Consider the following 20,790-nt stretch of genomic DNA (forward strand, 5'->3'; position numbering starts at 1 on the left):
GGGATGCTGTAGTACCCCCAGGCTAATAACAGCAGGGAGCTATGACCCCACTAATGCTTGAAAGGGGAAAGAGTAGGGGTGGTTGCTAAACCCTTGAGGGAGAACTGGGTTGTGTGAGCCCTTGACAGGAGCCATAGCTTTTGCTAGAAGAAAAGCCAACCTGTGGCTATGTGGCAGTGGGGGAGCCAGGGAAATAAGCACCCCTTCCTCACTGTCTCACCAACTTCCTGTCAGGACCAGCAACCCTCCACATGTGTTGAACCCACTAGAAGCCGGGAGGTAAGGGAGCCCAGTGATGCAGTCCAGGAGGGTCCGCCTCTCAGGGCACAGAGCCGGCTAAAAAAGGCTAGAGAATTAATCTGAAGGGAAAAATAGAAGACTGTCTATGGCATGCACATTGCTATTAACTTGACTCAAAGAGGGTGTCCAGGCCTGAGTATTTTGGCTTTCTCATCTGTTTTTGCCTCTGTTATTACATCTTGGATTTTAGGCTTACCATAGGCCCTCTGTCCACTAAGTTCACACACTTTCAGGGAGGGTCAAAGCTGAATCATCTCCAAACCCCTGGGTCGCTATTAATTCCAATCAAAGCCAGAAAAGGAAAGCCGGGACAGGAGAGAGTAACTGGGACCAAGCACATAACTGGAGCTCTTACTCCTCTGAGCATGGTGCCAGTTATTTAGCTGAGGGGGCAGGCAGCCCTACAGTGCCCTGTGAGGGAACAGAAGCGCAGCCCTAGGAGGCAGCCCTCTCTGGCTGGAGGAAGGGGCTGAGCATGAACCAAACCTCTGTGATGGGGTTGTTATCACTCTGCCAGATTCCGTCCAAATAAGTAAAGGCTTCATTCCGATTTCCGCTGGAGCATAACTACCAGAAAGTAATGAAAACTGGCCCAATGAAAGGAATACTCCGTTGGCAGCTTTCTGCTGCTTATTTTTTTGGACTTTTACCTTCTTGCTTTTTAAGTTTTTGCCACTGGCAGAATGAGATATGGTTCTTTTTTGCAAGAAAAAGAACCATACATTTTAGTGTAGAGAGACAGATGTAAAGAGAGACGTCTATAAAGACGCTAAGTGTGTTACACTTAAATTGCCTTCTACCAATGCATTCTTTCATTAACATTAAAAATGAACAGTTGAGGCCCGGCGCAGTGACTTATGCTGGTAATCCCAGCACTTTGGGAGGCTGAGGCAGGCAAATTGTTTGCACCCAGGAGTTTGAGACCAGCCTAGGCAACAACAACAACAAAAAATTAGCCAGGCATGATGGTGGGCACGTTTAGTCCCACTACTCAGGAGGCTGAGGCAGGAGGATCATTTGAGTGTGGGAGGCGGAGGTTGCAGTGAGCCAAAGGTTGCAGCGAGCTGAGCTCGCACCACTCCACTCCAGCCTGGGCGACGAGCAAGACCTTGTCTCAAAAAAAAAAGAAAAACAAAGGGCAAGCGCAGTGGCTCATACTGTAATCCCAGCACTTTGGGAGGCTGAGGCAGGTGGATCCCCTGAGGTCAGGAGTTCCAGACCAGCCTGGCCAACATGGTGAAACCCCGTCTGTACTAAACATACAAAAAATTAGCCAGGCGTGGTGGCGGGCACCTGTAATCCCAGCTATTCAGGAGGCTGAGGCAGGAGAATCACTTGAACCCAGGAGAAGGAGCTTGCAGTGAGACCAGATCGTGCCACTGTACTCCAGCCTGGGCGACAAAAGGGAAAGTCCGTCTCAAACAAACAAACAGACAAAAAACAGTTGTTATGATCGTGGAACATGCAGTGGAAGTGAGATGTGACTTCTTTATAATAATAGCCTATGTGCACATTTTAAATGAAAAGTATGTATGGCTTTTATAATTATTTTCCTTTTTTCTGTTATGTTTGTTCTGATTACATTTATTGAAATGTAAAAATAGGCCGGGCGCGGTGGCTCAAGCCTGTAATCCCAGCACTTTGGGAGGCCGAGACGGGCGGATCACGAGGTCAGGAGATCCAGACCATCCTGGCTAACACGGTGAAACCCCATCTCTACTACAAAATACAAAAAAAAAAAACTAGCCGGGCGAGGTGGCGGGCGCCTGTAGTCCCAGCTACTCCGGAGGCTGAGGCAGGAGAATGGCGTGAACCCGGGAGGCGGAGCTTGCAGTGAGCTGAGATCCGGCCACTGCACTCCAGCCTGGGCGACAGAGCGAGACTCCGTCTCAAAAAAAAAAAAAAAAAAAGAAATGTAAAAATAAAAATCAGCAATTGATGTACAATACATGAGAATCAAAAGAAAATCTGGTGGTGTTTCTGATGCCTCTTGAACATTTCGAGATGTTTGAATAGGTGTCTGTGAATTTTCATTTACAAAGTTAGACTATTAGTTCAAAAATAGATTAGATTATTATTCCAAAAATAGATTAGAGAAATACCGTATTTTCAAAATGCGATATTTCTAGTGATTTGAAGTTTCTGGGTGAGTTTTTACAGTGCTTGAGGAAATAATACATTACACAAGTCATAAAAGTTTACAGCACTAGCAAGCGAGTGAAAGCATCTTCGTCGTATCGCTTCTATGCATGTGTTTTAAACAAACTGTGTTTATTTGATTAGTCATATTTGGAATCAAAATTTAGACCTCTTATTGCTAGACAGCAAATGTAGACTGTAGGCCTTTTTTGTACAGTTGAATGACATCAGAGCAGATTATTTTATCTATAGACCAAAAACAACACCACCACCCTTTGCAGGCTGAGTTGGTTTTTTTGTGACAGGGTCTCACTCTGTTGCCCAGGCTAGAGTGCAGTGGAACCATCTCAGCTGTCTGCGTGTTCCGCCTCCCGGGTTCGAGCCATTCTCCTGCCTCAGCCTCCCAAGTAGCTGGGATTACAGGTGTGAGCCACTGTGCCTGGCCCAGGCTGAGCTTTTAATTATTTCCCTTTTCTGCACTAGCAAAGAGGCAAGAAAAGGTTGGTTTTTCTTTGTTTTTTTGTTTGTTTTCGAGACGGAGTCTCGCTCTGTCACCCAGGCTGGAGTGCAGTGGCGCGATCTCGGCTCACTGCAAGCTCCACCTCCCGGGTTCACGTCATTCTCCTGCCTCAGCCTCCTGAGTAGCTGCGACTACAGGCGCCTGCCACCACGCCTGGCTAATTTGTTTTTTGATTTTTAGTAGAGATAGGGTTTCACCATGTTAGCCAGGATGGTCTTGATCTCCTGACCTCGTCATCCGCCCGCCTCGGCATCCCAAAGTGCTGGGATTACAGGCTTAAGCCACCATGCCCAGCCAAAAAAGGTATTTTGTTTGTTGATGTTAAAGTATGATTTAAGACATATTCAAACTTCCCTTTATATTATCTCTACATATTAATAAAAATCTTTAAAATTAATAGCAGATATTGCAATTTGTAAAAGCATCAATTATGTCTTTACTTCGGTGATTTTAAATTATAGTTTCCCTGAATACTCAAATATTTAGCACAAATAGCTCCATGGAGATGACAAACTGCAGCTCAAACACAATTCAATTACTTTATTCTCCAGTGTGTGTGATCTGTTTCCATGGAAATTACATGTTGACCAGGAATTGTAAAAATACTATATGCAAACATATCTTAGAAGCAGACCTTTTTAGAGAATAATTGTGATTTACTTTGAGTCACCCCATTGAAACTATTCAAATAATAGAAAATAAAACTGTATTTTTCTTCAGCAGAGACCCTTCTGCAATTTCCCTTAGCTCCATATGTTAATCTAATAGTATTGGAGATTATAGGGACTTTAATTTGCCTTTTGGTGAGAGTAAAATTAAATCTTAATGATTTAGGTAAATTTATTCATCAAAAAAGATTAAGAACTTAGTCTGAGCAAGGTGTTGTTCAGGGTACTAAAAAGAACACAGAGCCATGTACCAATACCATAATGGTGTAAAATGGGATGACTATGGTAAAGCTGATGATCAATGTGCTCTGGGAGTGTGAAGGAGGAAGGGAGATAAAGGAAGTCTTCTTGCATGACATGACATTTGAACTGGGTCTTGAAAATGAGAACCTGAGGCTGGGCACGGTGGCTCACGCCTATAATCCCAGCATTTTGGGAGGCCAGGGTGGGCAGATCACTTGAGGTCAGGAGTTCGAGACCAGCCTGGCCAACATGGCGAAACTTCATCTCTTCTAAAAATACAAAAATTAGCCAGGCATAGTGGCACATGTCTGTAATCCCAACTACTTGGGAGGCTGAGGTACAAGAATCGCTTGAACCCAGGAGGTGGCAGCTACAGTGAACCGTGATCGCCCCACTGCACTCTAGCCTGGGCATCTGAGACTGTCTCAAAAAAAAAAGAAAAAAAGACTTGAGTAGAAGATGCTTCCTGGTGAGGGAAACCATCTAAGCGAAAGCATGGAGGTGGGAAAACCGAAGGCATGTTTGTGGAATGCTGAGATATCCAACTGGCTGATATGTAAAGGACACTGTGGGAGATAAGATGAAAATTCAAGCTTATGGCTAGGCCTTGAATGCCGTGCTAATTTGGATATTATGCTCAAGAGCAGTGTTGTTCTGTTAGGGGGACTATAATCTGGACTGTCAGAAGTTGAATGTTAAAAGACGAAAAAGTAAGGGAAGGAAAGAGATCAGTACATTGAGAAGAGTGGCCCTGAAAGGAGGAAGAGAATGGAGAAATAGCTTGAAGGACTAGCCGCCTTGAAAAATGGTTTATTTGAGACATGTGGTGGTTTAAAAATATGTCCACAAGTTTTTTAAAATTCCTTTCTTTAAGAGGCAGTGATGAATTCTGCTCCTTTAAATGTGGGCTGAATGTGGCAACTGACTACTAGCAAATAGAATGAGGCAGAAGTGACAGTGTGCCACTTCTGAGACTAGGTCATAAAAGGCACTGGGACTTCCTTCTTGCTTACTTCCTCAGATTACTCGCTCTGGGGAAGCCAGCTGCCATGTTGTGAGGATGCTCAACCTTGGAAGTGAATTCTCCAGCCCCAGTAAAGCCTTCTGATGATGACAGCCCTGGTTGACATCTTGACTGCAGCCCCGTGAAAGATGCAGAGCTGGAACCAGCAGAAGCTAAGCTGGTCTCCTATTCCTGACCTACAGAAACTATGAGATCCTGTGTTGTTGTTGGATCTACTAAACTTTGAGGTAATTTGTGATGCAGTAATAGATAACTAATGCAGGAGGTTGGAAAAGGAGAGTCTTTTCTTTTCTTTTCTTTTTGTTTTTAGACAAAGTTTCACTCTTGTTGCCCAGGCTGGAGTGCAATGGCATGATCTTGGCTCACTGCAACCTCCACCTCCCGGGTTCAAGTGATTCTCCTGACTCAGCCTCCTGAGTAACTGGGATTACAGGAGCACACCACCACACCTGGCTAATTTTTGTATTTTTAGTAGTAGAGGCAAGGTTACACCGTGTTGGCCAGGCTGATCTTGAACTCCTGACCTCAGGTGATCCACCCGCCTCAGCCTCCCAAAGTGCTGGGATTAGGGGAGTGAGCCACCACGCACAGCTGTAAAATGAGAGTCTTAAACATGCTTGTGGATTGAGAAGAAGGAGCCAGTGGAGACCGAGAGTGAAGATCACACAAGGAGAGGGGAAATCATAGTTAGGTTAAATTCTGGAGGAAGTTTCTAGGGGGTAGGATCATCAGTAAAGAGTGAAGTTATTTTTGGAAAGGAAGAGTGAGGATCAGAAAAATTTTCAGATTTTTTGATCTGAAATGGAAGGTGATATCAAGTTCTTGGTTCCTTCATCAAAGGAGGAGATCAGGTCTTCTGCTGAGATAAAGGAACCTCTGGGATCAAGAGCTCCAAGAGCAGGAAAAATTGGAAGAGCTACTCTTCGATATCACATAGACAATCAGATAAAGCAAAGAACACAATTCTCTCCAGCTAGGCTTAGCACCCTGGGAGAGTAAGCTGAGAAAGCAGACAGTGGAGCTTACCCAGGGGTGGGGATTAATAAGGCAGATATGAAAGATCAACTGGGCAGAGGATTCTGAGATGCTAATGTAATTAAAGTGGCTGGGCATGAAGTCTAGACAGGGTACAAGGGCATCTGAAATTATAAGAGGAGTAATGAACCGAGAATACAAAAGGGTGGAACTTCCACAGCAACTATAATCTGTATAACACATCTCATGCTTTATTCATAAACTCCCTTAGTATCATGACCTTTTTTAGCATGTATGCCTAGTTGCCCCAGTGAGATAATAAATTCAGGGTAATGACCCAAGTTTATACAATTTGTACCCTCTTAGAAGCTAGCACTTTGCTCATAAGGATTCATATATTTGTTGAATCAATGAATAAAATCATTCTAGCATTGTGTGTGTGTGTGTTCTACTGTTTTTTTCTTCCTTCACAATAAGCATCTGATTGAAGATAAAGATCTGCTCCTGTTAGATAGTCAAAGTATTCCATCCTTGTCTTTAAGAGCTGGGGTTTCTGGATGTTTTTAAGAAGAATTATATAATTATTTAAAAAGGAACAATACCCGATTGGCTAAAGACAATAAGCCTAATTATGCCGATGTGAAGCAACCTTGAAATAAACCTTCGGTGATTTCTTTTCAATCTGACAAAAAAACAGAATAAAAGTGAAAAGGTTTAGAGGGAAATAAGAGATCAGCATTCTCCTGGAAAATCAGGGGAAGTGGAGGCCTCTATTTAGAGGAATCTTGCAGAAGCTGAGATCCTCAGTAGGGGCTCTGAGAAGGGTGTCTGGTTTTTGAAGATTACTAGTACAAATGGATCCTTAGCCTCAGTGGACATTGATGTATCCTTTACCTGGCACACTCTTCTGTCATTGCTTCCCTGGAAAAAGTAGGCCTGTTAAAGTCTATTAAGAAAAAATTGAAAATAAGCTTTTAAACTACTAGATAGAGTCATTGACTGTAATGATATATAGGTAGTCCTTCCAATTTTACCACCTGCTCTTCTATGTATTATACATTCTCACTCCAACCCACCTTTCATTCAGTTCAGGTTTTTCTATATCAGCTGATGAATTGGTATTTTGAACTACAGTATGGTGATACAGCCAAGAGTTTCAGTTCAGTTTTGGCAGTCACTACCTTTCGTGATGAGTTTGTTTATGCAATTATTTGAATGTTCGATTGCATTTTGCTCCTATTTTATTAATAAAATGAAGGGAAGCCAGCGGGCACAATGGCTCATGCCTGTAATCCCAGCACTTTGGGAAGTTGAGGCAGGTGGATCACCAGAGGTCAGAAGTTCTAGACCAGCCTGGCCAACATGACAAAAACCCATCTCTACTAACAATGCAAAAATTAGCTAGGTGTGGTGGCAGGCACCTGTAATCCCAGCTACTCAGGAGGCTGAGACAGGAAATTCGCTTAAACCTGAGAGGTGGAGGTTGCAGTGAGCTGAAGTCACACCACTGCACTCCAGCCTGGGTGACAGAGGGAGACTGTGTCTCAAAAAGAAAAAGAAAATAAAAGAGAGAGAGAGAGAGAGAGAGAGAGAAAGAAAGAAAGAGAGAGAGAGAGAGAGAGAGAGAAAGAAAGAAAGAAAGAAAGAAAGAAAGAAAGAAAGAAAGAAAGAAAGAAAGAAAGGAAGGAAGGAAGGAAGGAAGGAAGGAAGGAAGGAAGGAAGGAAGGAAGGAAGGAAAAGGAAGGAAGGAAGGAAAAATCAAAGGGTTGATATCAATGATGGCAAGTGTAGTTTTCATACACTTAGTATGATTGAGACAAAGATAGAAATCATTTGGCTATTAAAAAGAAACAGAATTCAGCTACAATCAGATGCTGATTTTCCTCATTGAAAAGGAAAAAAATCAATAGAAGAACACATGTAAAGTGCTGGGATTGAGTTACCAAAAATTGTACCTGAAACTGAGGTGTAATGAGAAATTTTATGCTGGGCACGGTGGCTCACACCAGTAATCCCAGCACTTTGGTAGGCCGAGTCAGGAAGATCATTTGAGCTCAGGAGTTGGAGAGCAGCCTGGGTGACACGGCAAAAACCTGTCTCTACAAAAAAATACAAAAACTAGCCGAGCATGGTGGCATGAGCCTGTATTCCCAGCTACTTGAGAGACTGAGTGGGAGGATGGCTTGAGCCCAGTCAGAGGTTGTAGTGAGCCAAGATCACGTCACTGCAATACAGCCTGGGCAACAGAGTCTCAAAAAACCCAGTCTAAAAAAAAAAAAAAAAAAAAAGGTTGAACCCTCAAGGCTACTTCCAAACACAATACCTTAATCATATTCAAGAGCATAACAATTTTTGTATGTTGGCACAACAGAGATTTCCATAATGTAACTTTAGACAGCTGTTCTCTCTTCATTAGTTTAGTAGGCCAAATATAAAAGAGTTTGTTTATACAAACATTTTACAAGAAGTTGTGAAATCATGACACTGTGTTGTTGTATAATTGATAAGGTCTTTATGCATTTATTTTGAAGCACAAAAGAGTATATAAGTGGATGTCACAATGGGCAACTTCTTTTCTTCAGTGCCTCCATCAAATCCAGAGAACAGAGGCATGTTCAGCAAACCTTGATATTTCCATAGAGATGTAGGGCAGAAAATGCCAGGATAAATTTTACAAATCAACTAAACTGATAGTGCCATAAATAAGAAAGGAGAAATGAAAATTATTTATTTCTCAAGTCTCACACCAAATCCAAATGATGCTTTTTAAGTGCTTTAAAGACATCCCACTGGAAAATAGATCATGGTTTTATTTGCCTTCTTCCAATTAGAAAGATTGCTGCTTCATTCTGTATGTTGGTCCCCAGAGAGCTTACAATGGTGAGAGCATGGAAGGAAAAGAAATACTCATCATCTGGAAAGCAGCTCAAAGCAGATGTTGTACAATGCAGTTCAGGCAAAGTCACAGCATCGTAGATAAAGGAGCAGGCTTTACTGGGAAACTTACAAGCTGAGAGCCTGCAAGAGAAGGCATGGGGGATATGCTGGGACCAGGGATGTTACAGGAGGTAGCTAGTGAGGTATGGGCACGGCAGGAGAGGGCTCCCCTCACGCACACACCAGGAGTGTCCATCGACCATCAGGTGATGGTCTGGCAGTTGTTAACTGTCTTTCTAAAGTAATAATTGGTCACAGCCACCACCAGGGAAAGGCAGTCTCCTAAAAACTAGAAAATGCTTGGCCGGGCCTGGTGGCTGTAATCCCAGCTACTCGGGAGGCTGAGGCAGGAGAATCGCTTGAACCCAGGAAGCAGAAGTTGCAGTGAGCTGAGATGGTGCCACTACACTCCAGCCTGGGCAACAGAGCGAGATTCTGTCTCAAAAAGAAAGAAAGAAAAGAAAATGCCTGAAGGCTGGGCATGGTGGCTCACGCCTGTAATCCCAGCACCTTGGGAGGTTGAGGCGGACGGATCACTTGAGCCCAGGAGTTCAAGACCAGCCTGGGCAACATGGCCAAATCCCATCTCTACAAAAAATACAAAAACTAGCCGGATATGGTGATACACGCCTATAATCCCAGCTACTCAGGATTGAGGTGGGAGGATTGCTTGAGTCTGGGAGGCCAAGGTTACAGTGAGCCAAGATGGCACCACTGCACTCCAGCCTGGGTGACAGAGTGAGACTCTGATGAAAAAAAAAAAGAAAAGGAAAAGGAAAAGGAAAAGGGAAAGGGAAAGGGAAAGGGAAAGGGAAAGGGAAGGGAAGGGAAGGGAAAGAAAGAACTGGTGATCAGCAGCTTCCCGATAAGATCTCAGGAGTGGGAAGAAATAACACGAGACCCTGGAAACATGCCAACGTATAAAACCCCAAGTCAAGAGTTTAAACAGTGCACTCGGTCTCTCAAGTCGCCCACTTGGCCCTCTTCCAAATGTACTTTCCTTCCTTTAGTTCCTGCTCTAAAGCTTAATAAACTTTTACTCCTGCTCTAAAACTTGCCACAACCTTTCTTCGGCCTTATGCTCCTCATTCGAATTCTTTCTTCTGAGAAGGCAAGCAGATGTTGTACAACGGAGCCCAGGCAAAGTCACAGCATCATAGATGCAGACCTGCAGGGAACTACCACCACTAACGGGGTGTTCTGTTGGACAGGTCATAGTGAGCATTCCAGTGAAGGCACATCCCTCCCTTTTTGTTCTCTCTTTTTCAAGACCAAAACTTGAACATTCTTATCCGTGGGATCCACATAGACAGTGTGGCATCAGGCTGTCTTGATGTAGATGCCAAGAGTCAGGAGTTATCTGAGAAGGCCAGTTGCTTCTTATCTGGAAGTCTTGGGTGCCCACTGGAAGTTGCAGCCCCTCCAGCGGGGAGGGAGAAAGTCATGGGAAGCTGAGTTTGGAAGAAATAGGAAGGCACTGGGTTACAGCTCTTCCCCCGTCCTGGAAGCCCAGAGTCATCTTCAGACTCTACTGTTTCACCACTGGCACTGGTCAGTGGCATCATCTTTTAATATAAAAAGCCATAAAGGGGCCCGGGGCGATACCTGTAATCCCAGCACTTTGGTTGACCGAAGCAGGAGAGAATAACTTGAGCTCGGGAGCCGGAGACCAGCCTGGGCAACATGGCGAGACCTCCATCTCTAAAAAAATATATAAAAAGTTAGCTGGGCATGGTGGCGGACGCCTGTAATCCCAGCTACTCGGAGGTTACCTTACCACTCCACTCCAGCCTGGGCAACAGAGTGAGACCCTATCTCAAAAAAAAAAAAAAGGTCATAAAATTTAGGATTCTATTTCTATGAGCATTTTCAGATGCCTTCTCCTTGTTCACAGCTCATAGGACCTTTTGTTTTATTCTAGTTTAAGCAAAATTTAAATATTTTTAAAGTTGGCAGTTAAAATCACGAAGAAAGGAGATCGAGACCAGCCTGGCCAATATGGTGAAACCGCATCTCCACTAAAAATACAAAAATTAGCCGGGCGTGGTGGCTCGCGCCTATAATCCCAGCTCCTCGGGAGGCTGTAGTAGAAAAATCGCTTGAACCCGGGAGGCGGAGGTTGCATTGAGGCGAGATCATGTCACTGCGCTCCAGCCTGGGCGACAGAGCGAGATTCCGTCTAAAAAAAAAATAAAAGAATTTTCAATATTTGTGCCTTCCGGCCTCGGCGGTGAAGTTAGTTCTCTTTGAAGGCTGCCGCTAACTCATTGCCACCTGCTGGAGAAGAGAAGAAGTGCAGCCGGACGCCTGCCGCCGTGTCTGGCCTGTGCCGCCGCCTCCGCAGCCCGAAATCTTCCCGCGCTCCAAGGCACCGCCCTGGTGCTCCAGGTGAAGGCTGAAGAACGGTATGTGCTATGTGCGGTGGGCTCTGGCAAAGGCGGGTTCCCGCCCTTTCCATTCCTGTGGAGTGTGGTGTGTGCGACCTGCACCCTTCCCTTTACTGTGGGGGTGGGCACCCCGGCGAACCGCAAAACAGCAGGCGGACTCCCCTGCTGGAGAGAAGCCGGGGAAGTGCAATGGTAAGAGGAGCGGTGGCCACACCTGCTGCTGTGAGGATCTGAGCAGGGTTGGGTTTTTGTTGTTGTTGTTGTTGTTGTTGTTTGTTTTTGTTTTTGTGTTGTGTGTGTGTGTTTTAATTATACTTTAAGTTCTGGGATACATGTGCAGAACCTGCAGGTTTGTTACATAGGTATACATGTGCCATGGTGGTTTGCTGCACCCTTAAACCCATCATCTACATTAGGTATTTCTCCTAAAGCTATCCCTCCCCTAAACCCCACCCCCCGACAGGCCCTGGTATGTGATGTTCCCCTCCCTGTGTCCATGTGTTCTCATTGTTCAACTCCCACCTATGAGTGAGAACATGCGGTGTTTGGTTTTCTGTTCTTGTGATAGTTTGCTGAGAATGATTGTTTCAAGCTTCATCCATATCCCTGCAAAGGACATGAATTCATCCTTTTTTATGGCTGCCGTTTTTTTTATTTTGTTTGGTTTTGTTTTTGGAGATGGAGTCTTGCTGTGTCACCCAGGCTGGAGTGCAGTGATGCGATCTCAGCTCACTGCTCACTGCAACCTCCGCCTCCAGGGTTCAAGCAATTCTCCTGCCTCGGCCTCCCAAATAAGTGGGATTACAGGCGCCCGCCACCACGCCAGGCTAATTTTTTTTTTTTTTTTTTTTTTCGTAGAGGCAGGGTCTTTCTTTGTTGCCAAGGCTAGTCTTGAACTCCTGGTCTTGAACTCCTGGTGGGTGTGTTCCGCCTGCCTCAGCCTCCCAAAGTGCTGGGATTACAGGCATGAGCCATGGCATCCAGCCTGGAGCAGCTTTGATGTGCTTCTATAGTGTGTGAACAGGTGAAGTTTACTTATTTAGGCTAATGTCATATGACCTTAGGAATAAAAATTAGAGAAAGCAATTTTCAAGCCTGCTCTTGTAGGTATAAAATTAGGCCTGTAAGCAAGAGATTTGAAAACTCGTTCACCACAGACCACTGACATTTTTCATGGCTCCAAGAAAGTAGTTAGATGTATTGAATACCTAAGTATTTAACTGTTGTTTGTTTCAAGAATATCACTAGGGCTGCCGGGCATGGTGGCTCATGCCTATAATCCCAGCACTTTGGGAGGCCAAAGTGGGCGGTTCACTTGAGGTCAGGAGTTAGAGGCCAGCCTGGCCAATATGGCGAAACCCTGTCTCTACTAAAAATACAAAAATTAGCCCCGCGTGGTGGCTGTGCACTTGTAATCCCAGCTACTCGGGAAGCTGAGGCAGGAGAATTGCTTGAACCTGGGAGGTGGAGGTTGCAGTAGGGGAACCTGCTAGGGGAAATTGTTTTTCAAATCCATCCACTTCTTTTCTTCCCAACTGAGTCATAGTTCAGGGAACCACACTCTCTCCCCTAGATCTGCCTCTCCCTACCTTGAGGGTTCTCTGCTTCCAGGCTTGCCAGCATCTGAGCCATTCGACAGCAAGTAGAATGATCATTATAAAATGCAGATCTGAGTATGTCTTTGCCCTGCTTGAAAATCCTTCAATGGCCTGGTGTCGTAGTGCACACCTGTAATCCCTACTATTTGGGAGGCTGAGGTGGGAGGATGGCTTGAGCCCAGGAGTTGGAGGCTGCAGTGAGCTATGATTGCCACTGCACTCCAGCCTGGGTGACAGAGTGAGGACCTGTCTAAAAGAGAAAGAAAGAGAGAGTGTGAGAAAGAGGAGGGAAGGGTGGGGAGAAGAAAGAAAGGCGGGGGAGAGAGAGAGAAAGATGAAAGAGAGAAAGAAAAAAGAGAGGGAGGGAGGGAGGAAGGAAGGAACGAAGGAAGGAAAAAAGGGAAGGAGGGAGGGAGGGAGTATGAAAGGAAGGAAGGGAAGGAAGGGAGGAAGACAAAGGAAAGGAAGGAAGGGAGGAAGGAGGAAAGGAATGAAGAAAGAGGAAGGGAAAGAAAAGGAATAGAAGGAAGGGATCCTTTCATTGTTTTGGAGTCCAAACCCTCTAATAAGTTTATGAGGCCACTCTGGGGCTGGCCCAGCCTCTTCTTTTAACCTGGTGCTTGTGCCATGCAGCCTCCCTTTCTCAAGCACATCACTTCTGGGCCTTTATACACACCCCCTTCCCTCATGCAGTCACTGTTGAAGGAAATGGCTTTTTTCTTCTTCTTCAGGCCTTAGCTTCCTTTTGGAAGAGGCCCCTAGCCTCCCTGAGACTGGCTGGGTTCTGCTTCACTCTCACAGCCCAGCCCAGCCTAGCCCAGTCCCTTGGACCATTCACAGCCCATGAGAAGTTGGGTCCTCTCTCCATCCCCTTACACTTCAGGCTCCCTGAGGGCAGGACCAGGTCTTGTTGACTTTTGTATCCCAGTGTCTAGTGTGCCTGGTCCATAATAGGTGTTTAGAAACTAGGAACCTGTTCATCAGTGGGAACACATGGACACAGGGAGGGGAACAACACACACTGGGGCCTGTTGGGGGCGCTGGGGGAGGGAGGGGCTTAATACCTAGGTGATGGGTTGATGGGTGCCGCAAACCACCATGGCACACATGTAACAAACCTGCACGTTCTGCACGTGTATCCCAGAACCTAAAATTAAATTTTTTTTTTAAAAAAAGGAACCTGTTCATGTTGCATGAATAAGTGGAATATTTGAAACATTTTTAATTCCCAAGAAAAAATATGTATGCCATCAATTTTATGGACTAAATTAGAATCCAATTCTTTAAAAGTAGGTTTTCTGATAAAGGAGAAATTCCCAATTTACTGTCATGGTTTGATTTAAAAAAAAAAAAAAAAAAACTGATGAGAGAAATGAAATTAAATGTTTGGCCAGGTGTGGTGGCTTATGCCTCTAATCCCAGCACTTTACGAGGGCAAGACAGGAGGATCACTTGAGCCCAGGAGTTCAAGACCAGCCTGGGCAACATAACAAGATATTGTCTCTACAAAAAATAAAATAAAATGTCCCCCCAAATCTGTTATAAATGAGATAAGACCCATGAGAATCATTCAACTGTTTCTTTTCTTAGACCTGACTTTCTCAATAGAATGTGTATTACTTAAGAATGAGAGTTTTTACAAGACTAAAATACTATTCTGAAAAATAAGTGTGACTTTGCACTGATTAAATTTGGCCATAGTTAATTAATCCGTAATATTTGATATGGTTTGGCTGTGTCCCCACCCAAATCACATCCTGAATTGTATTTCCCATAATCCCCACGTGAGATGGGAGGGACCCAGTGGGAGATAATTGAATCATGGGGGTGGTTACCCCCATGCTGCTGTTCTCATGACAGCAAGTGGGTTCTCATGAGATCTGATGATTTTATAAGGGGCTTTTCCCAATTTGCTCAGCACTGCCTCTTTCCTGCTGCCATGTGAAGAAGGATGTATTTGCTTCCCCTTCCACCATGATGGTAAGTTTCCTGAGGCCTCCCCAGCCACGCGGAACTGTGAGTCAATTAAACTTCTTTCCTTTTTTAATTACCCAGTCTTGGGCAGTCCCTTATAGCAGCATGAGAATGGACTAATACAATATTCTTTCCTATTAAAGAAAACTTTATTTGAATAAAGTTGTAGAACACTTTTTTTTTTTTTTTTTTTTTTGAGTCTAAAACCAGGGGAAGTTTAAATTCTGGACCTCCAAACCAGATTTCAGAAAGACTTAATCGTGCCAGAATCACCTTATTATTAACAGGGTTTGTTTGTGCCTTCATTCTAGGGGCTCTCAAACACACCAAAGCCTGCTAAGGCTCCAGCTCTCTCTATGAAGCAAGACACCCCTGTGTTCAGTGGCATTTGGCAAGGACCCTGAGGTCACAGCCCGGTTTTGTGATGTGGTGATAACGACTTTAAGTGGTGAACGCCAAAGATTTTATATTCTGTGTGCAAATCATGATGGATCTAATGGCACAGCATGTAAAATTTCTCAAGTATTGCTTTGCTACCTCCACTGCTCATTAATTTAACTTGGCAGGAGTTTCTTGATGGAAGACAATCAAACATTTTTATGAATGAGTCGCAAATACTATTACACTGATCCTTTGGAAAATGTAATTCTTATTGTTTTATAAGAAAACAGTCATCACCTGCAATAGACTGATGTTTGTGCTCCCCTCACCCCCAACCAAATTTATATGTTGAAATGTTGAAATTCTAACCACTGGTGTGTATCAGGAGGTGGGACATTTGGAAGGAAATAAGGTCATGAGGGTGGAGCCTTCATGAATGGGATTAGTGTCCTTATAAAAGGGGACCCCAGAGAGCTCTCTGGCCCTCCTTCTGCTTTGTGAGAATACAGCAAGAAGATGGCTGTGTCTGAACCAGGAAGTGGACCCTCAGACACTGACTTTGCTAGCACCTTGCTCTTAGACTCCCCATCCTCCAGAACTATGAGAAATAAATCTGTTGTTGAAGCCACTCAGTCTGTGGTATTTTTGTTACAGCAGTCTGAACAAACTAAGACATCATGTTGCTTAGTTTTCCAGAAATAAACATATTTTCCAAGGACAGAAAAGGACAAAAGCAGAAAGCAAAAGATACTTCCTGGTATTCTCCTGGTAGGAATATTCCTCCAGCTACAAGAACATTAGTGTAGTGGGCTGAACAATGGTCCCCTAAGATAGCAAGTCCTAATCCCTAATACCTTTGGAACCTGAAAATGTTACCTTATTTGGAAAAGGCTCTTTGAAGATGTGATTTTTTTTTCAGATTTATTTTTAGATAGGGAGATTATCCTGGATTATCCAGGTGGGTCCTAAATGCCATCACATGCATCTTTGTAAGAGATAGGCAGAGAGAGATTTGAGACAGACATAGAAGAGGTAATGTGAAAACAGAGGCAAATATTGGAGTGATGCTTCCACAAGCCAAGGAATGCCAGCAGCCATCTGAAGCCAGAAGAAGCAAAAAGAATGAATTCTCAGCTGGGTGTGGCGGCTCATGCCTGCAATGTCAGCACTTTGGGAGGCCAAGGCAGGTAAATGGCTTGAGCCCAGGAGTTCAAGACCAGCCGTAGGCAATATGATGTAACCCTGTCAGGAGGTCAGGAATTCAAGACCAGCCTGGCCAACATGGTGAAACCTTGTCTCTACTAAAAATACAAAAATTAGGTGGGCTTGGTGGCAGGCACCTGTAATTCCAGCTATTCGGGAGGCTGAGGCAGGAGAATCACTTGAACCCTGGAGGCAGAGGTTGCGGTGAGCCAAGATCGCACCACTGCACTCCAGCCTAGGTGACAGAGTGAAACTCTGTCTCATAAAATAAAATAAAATAAAATAAAATAAAATAAAATAAACTGGACTTCAGGGAAATAGGTCTGTAGCAAACTGCTCAAATCCTAATACAATGTTGTAACCAGAGCACTAAAAAAAAATCATAATGCTGATTTAAAAAAAAAAAAAAGAGCCCATTCTATCTGCACTTGCATGTGTACCCACCTTCGTCGTCAGCCAGCCTTTGCAGCATCAAACCCTTGGGCTCACACTACCTGCTCTGAGATGTAGACACGTGAGGGAATTAGAGATCATCTTCATTGGGAAAAAAGGCTTCTGGAATTAAATGAATGACATGTACACATAACTTCTTCGTCTGCACTTTTACCAGATAGCTTAACATTGGGGAAAAACTCGTGGTCTTTAAAGTCACTATGTTGCCACTACTTGCACAAAAGGAAAGTATTTCTTCAGGATTTGTTTTTTTTTCCTTTAAGATCTTCATACATTGCTTCAAAATATTAATGTGCAATGAAAAATAGCATAGAAACCATGTGACTTCCATGTTATGCTGTCCTCAGTGCCCGAATTACCAATTTACATGTGACCTATTATTACAGAAACACATCATAGAAGAAAGGACTGTGTTCAGGAGGTTAGGGAGGAGAAGATTTTGTGTAGCAATGATCTTGTTACTTGGTCTTATTGGAGCTGTACAAAAGGCACAAAAATGGAAATATTGAACGTATTAGTCAGCATTGTATCTGCATGCATGTAAACAGAAACTCAACTACCATGTCTTTACCAAATAGGGATTTGTTTTTCCACATGGTCAGGATTCAAAGGTGGGCAGGCCAGGCTGCTGCAGCTGCTCTAGGGACCCAGGTTCCTCCTAGCTCCCTGTACTATCCTTAGATTGTTGCTTTCATCTTCATGGTGGCAGGACAGCTACTTGACCATCAAGCATCGAGTCCATGAGTCAGGCAGGAGGAAGAAGGACAATGGGCATGTTCCTGGAAGCACCACGAAGCCACTGTTTATAGAGCTGAGAGTTGGCCAGATCATGTCATAAAGTAACCCCAACTACAAGAGAGGCTGGGCATTCAATATTTTAAGTGGGTAGACTGTGCCCAGAATAAAATTGGATTCTGTGAGTAAATACAATGGGAAAATGGCTATTGGCAAGCAGCTGGCAGTGTCTGCCACATTGGCATAAAATGTGTCTTAAAGATGCTCATTATAAATCTGATATTTATTTATTTATTTGAGATGAAGTCTCACTCTGTCACACCAGGCAGGAGTGCAGTGGTGCAATCTCAGCTCACTGCACACTCTATCTCCCAGGTTCAAGTGATTCTCCTGTCTCAGCCTCCCAAGTAGCTGGGATTACAAGTGTGCACCACCACACCCAGCTAATTTTTGTAGAGACAAGATTTCACCATGTTGGCCAGGCTGGTCTTGAACTCCTGACCTCAAATGATCTGCCTGCCTCAGCCTCCCAAAGTGCTGGGATTACAGGTGTGAGCCACCGCACTCAGCCATAAATCTGCTGTTTATTGAACTCAGAAATTTCTTAGGAGGCCTTAGGGTTGATGCTCACAGGAAACAATTTTCCTCTGCAGGGAAATCTTAAAGAATACCACTTTAAAAATTACTGGATTGGCCTGGCGCAGTGGTTCATGCCTGTAATCCCAGTACTTTGGGAGGCCGAGGCGGGCGGATCATGTGGTTAGGAGTTTGAGACCAGCCTGGCCAACATAATGAAACCCCATCTCTACTGAAAATACAAAAAAATTAGCTGGGTGTGGTGGCGAGTGCTGTAATCCCAGCTACTTCGGAGGCTGAGGCAGGAGAATCCAGGAGGCAGAGGTTGCAGTGAGCCGAGATCGTGCCACTGTAGTCCAGCCTGAGCAACAGTGCAAGGCTCTGTCTCAAAAATAAAGAAAGAAATTACTGGATTAGGTTCTGCAGAAATGCTTTTGAATAATGTTTTTTGTTTTTTGGGTTTTCTTTGAGATGGAGTTTCACTCTTGTCACCCAGGCTGGAGTGCAATGGCACGATCTCGGCTCACTGTAACTTCCTGTGTTCAAGTGATTCTCTTGCCTCAGCCTCCTGAGTAGCTGGGATTATAGACGCAAGCCACCACGCCCGGCTAATTTTTGTATTTTTAGTAGAGATGGGGTTTCATCATCTTGGCCAGGCTGGTCTCAAACTCCTGACCTCAGGTGATCTGCCCACCTTAGCCTCTCAAAGTGCTGGGATTACAGATGTGAGCCACTGTGCCTAGCTTGAATAATGTTAATAAGGGGTTTTGAATAATGCTGCTAAAAGGACTCTAGGAATGTATACAACTTTAGATTTAAAAACAAAACAAACACAAACTTCTATAATTTGCAGTCTCCCACATCTCTTCATTTGTAAAATGTATTACACTGAATCAAAACACATGAGACACATAAATCAGATTTAATTTTCAATTAGAATAAAACTCCTGATCTATTATCTGGGTAAAACTTATTAATCCCTAAAAGTTCTCTTTAAAATGAGCTGTTTGTTATAACACATTCCCTAAAAACAAAAGTACCACATTTAACTTCAGGAGAGCTAAGTGCGAGTGCCAGTTCTTCCATTTATTAGTTGGTGACTGCAGGGGACATACGACCTATGCAGGATCTGCTCCCACTTTGTTCCTTCTCTGGAGTACCCCAATCTTGCTCAAGTATCTCCCCATCCCATACCTACAAGAAACTGACCCCACCCCCAGCGCCATAGGTAATCCGCCCTTCCTCCAGTGATTTGGGCAGAAATGGGCATTAGTAAGTATAAGTTGGGATTCTAATTAATAATACTAATGTTGAAAAAATTACTCACTGTTCCACATCCCCACATTCTAATCTATAAAACAGGGATGATGCTGTTGGCTCTATTTAACATAATCACCGTAAAGTGCTTTTTTATTTTGCAATATGGAATACATTCAGAAGATGGTATTGTGTGAAAAAGAAACAGAAGTAAGTGGACTAGCTTGGGACATTTCCTATAAACTGTTATTGTTGTATTTGGAAATTATGGAAGCTATTTTCTTTTAAAAACTATTTCAAATGTGTGCATTCAAATGAGTGTCAGGTACTTTGAATTAGTCACATTGTGAATTTCTGCATATATTCAATCAATCATCCTCCTATGCACCAGGCACCATAGTAGTTGCTAGGGTACAGTAATTCGCAAGATGGTCATAAGATGTAGCAGGGACTTCTCTTAGGAGCCTGCCGTGCACTTTCTCCAAAGCATGGAAAAAAAGGAAAAGTTTTAGTTATCACAGGGGAAATTCCAGTCACCTAGTGAGCCCTGAGAAGTAAATGAGCAACTTGATAAGCAAGAAGGTAATGGTAGCTTAAAACAATAGCCAAGAAAGTTTGAATTCCGGGATGTTTTGCTCCCTACAGAAACTAAAGAGAACTCTTCTCCTCCCTGGCTGGCTGAGGGTAGGCTGCCATCATGAACCACACGGTAACTATCCTAACTAGAAAGTTCATGACTACTTCAGAAGAAAAAGATGCTCATTGATGTCCTTCACCCCTGGAAGGCAACAGTGCCTGAGACAGAAATTCAGGGAAAACTAGCCAAAATGTACAAGACCACACTGGATGTCATCTTTGTATTTGGATTCAGAACTCATGTTGGTTGTGGCTTTGGCACAATTTATGATTCCTTGGATTATGTAAAGTAAAATGAACCCAAACATACCAAACACAGACTTGCAAGACAAGGCCTGTATGAGAAGAAAAAGACCTCAAGAAACCAACTAAAGGAATGCAAGAACAGGATGGAGAAAGTCAGGGGGACTGCAAAGGCCAATGTTGGTGCTGGCAAAAAGCCGAAGGAGTAAAGGTACTGCAAGGATGTTATCTGCAGCCCGTGAGGATTTTTCACAATAGCATTAATAAGGCTGGGTGCGGTGGCTCACGCCTGTAATCCCAGCACTTTGGGAGGCCAAGGCGGGTGGATCACAAGGTCAGGAATTCAAGACCAGCCTGTAATCCCAGCTACTCGGGAGGCTGAGGCAGGAGAATGGTGTGAACCCGGGAGGTGGAGGTTGCAGTGAGCCGAGGTTGCACCATTGCACTCCAGCCTGGGCACAGAGAAAGACTGTCTCGGAAAAAAAAAAAAAAAGAGGCTTGGCACGGTGACTCATGCCTGTAATCTCAATGTTACAGGAAA

At 44.0% G+C, this 20,790-nt stretch overlaps 1 long non-coding RNA gene and 1 pseudogene across 1 annotated transcript; both read left to right on the forward strand.

Annotated features, from left to right (window-relative positions):
- Positions 1–10,952: 10,952 nt before the first annotated feature.
- LOC116270284 lies at positions 10,953–15,774 on the forward strand. The gene is made up of 3 exons (XR_004178276.1): positions 10,953–11,211; positions 14,710–14,771; positions 15,077–15,774. It is a non-coding gene; the product is annotated as an uncharacterized LOC116270284 (long non-coding RNA).
- A 3,004-nt stretch (positions 15,775–18,778) lies between these two features.
- LOC108581649 lies at positions 18,779–20,587 on the forward strand (annotated as a pseudogene).
- Positions 20,588–20,790: the final 203 nt, after the last annotated feature.

Source organism: Papio anubis, chromosome 14 (assembly GCF_008728515.1).
Source record: "Papio anubis isolate 15944 chromosome 14, Panubis1.0, whole genome shotgun sequence".
Taxonomy (NCBI): domain Eukaryota; kingdom Metazoa; phylum Chordata; class Mammalia; order Primates; family Cercopithecidae; genus Papio; species Papio anubis.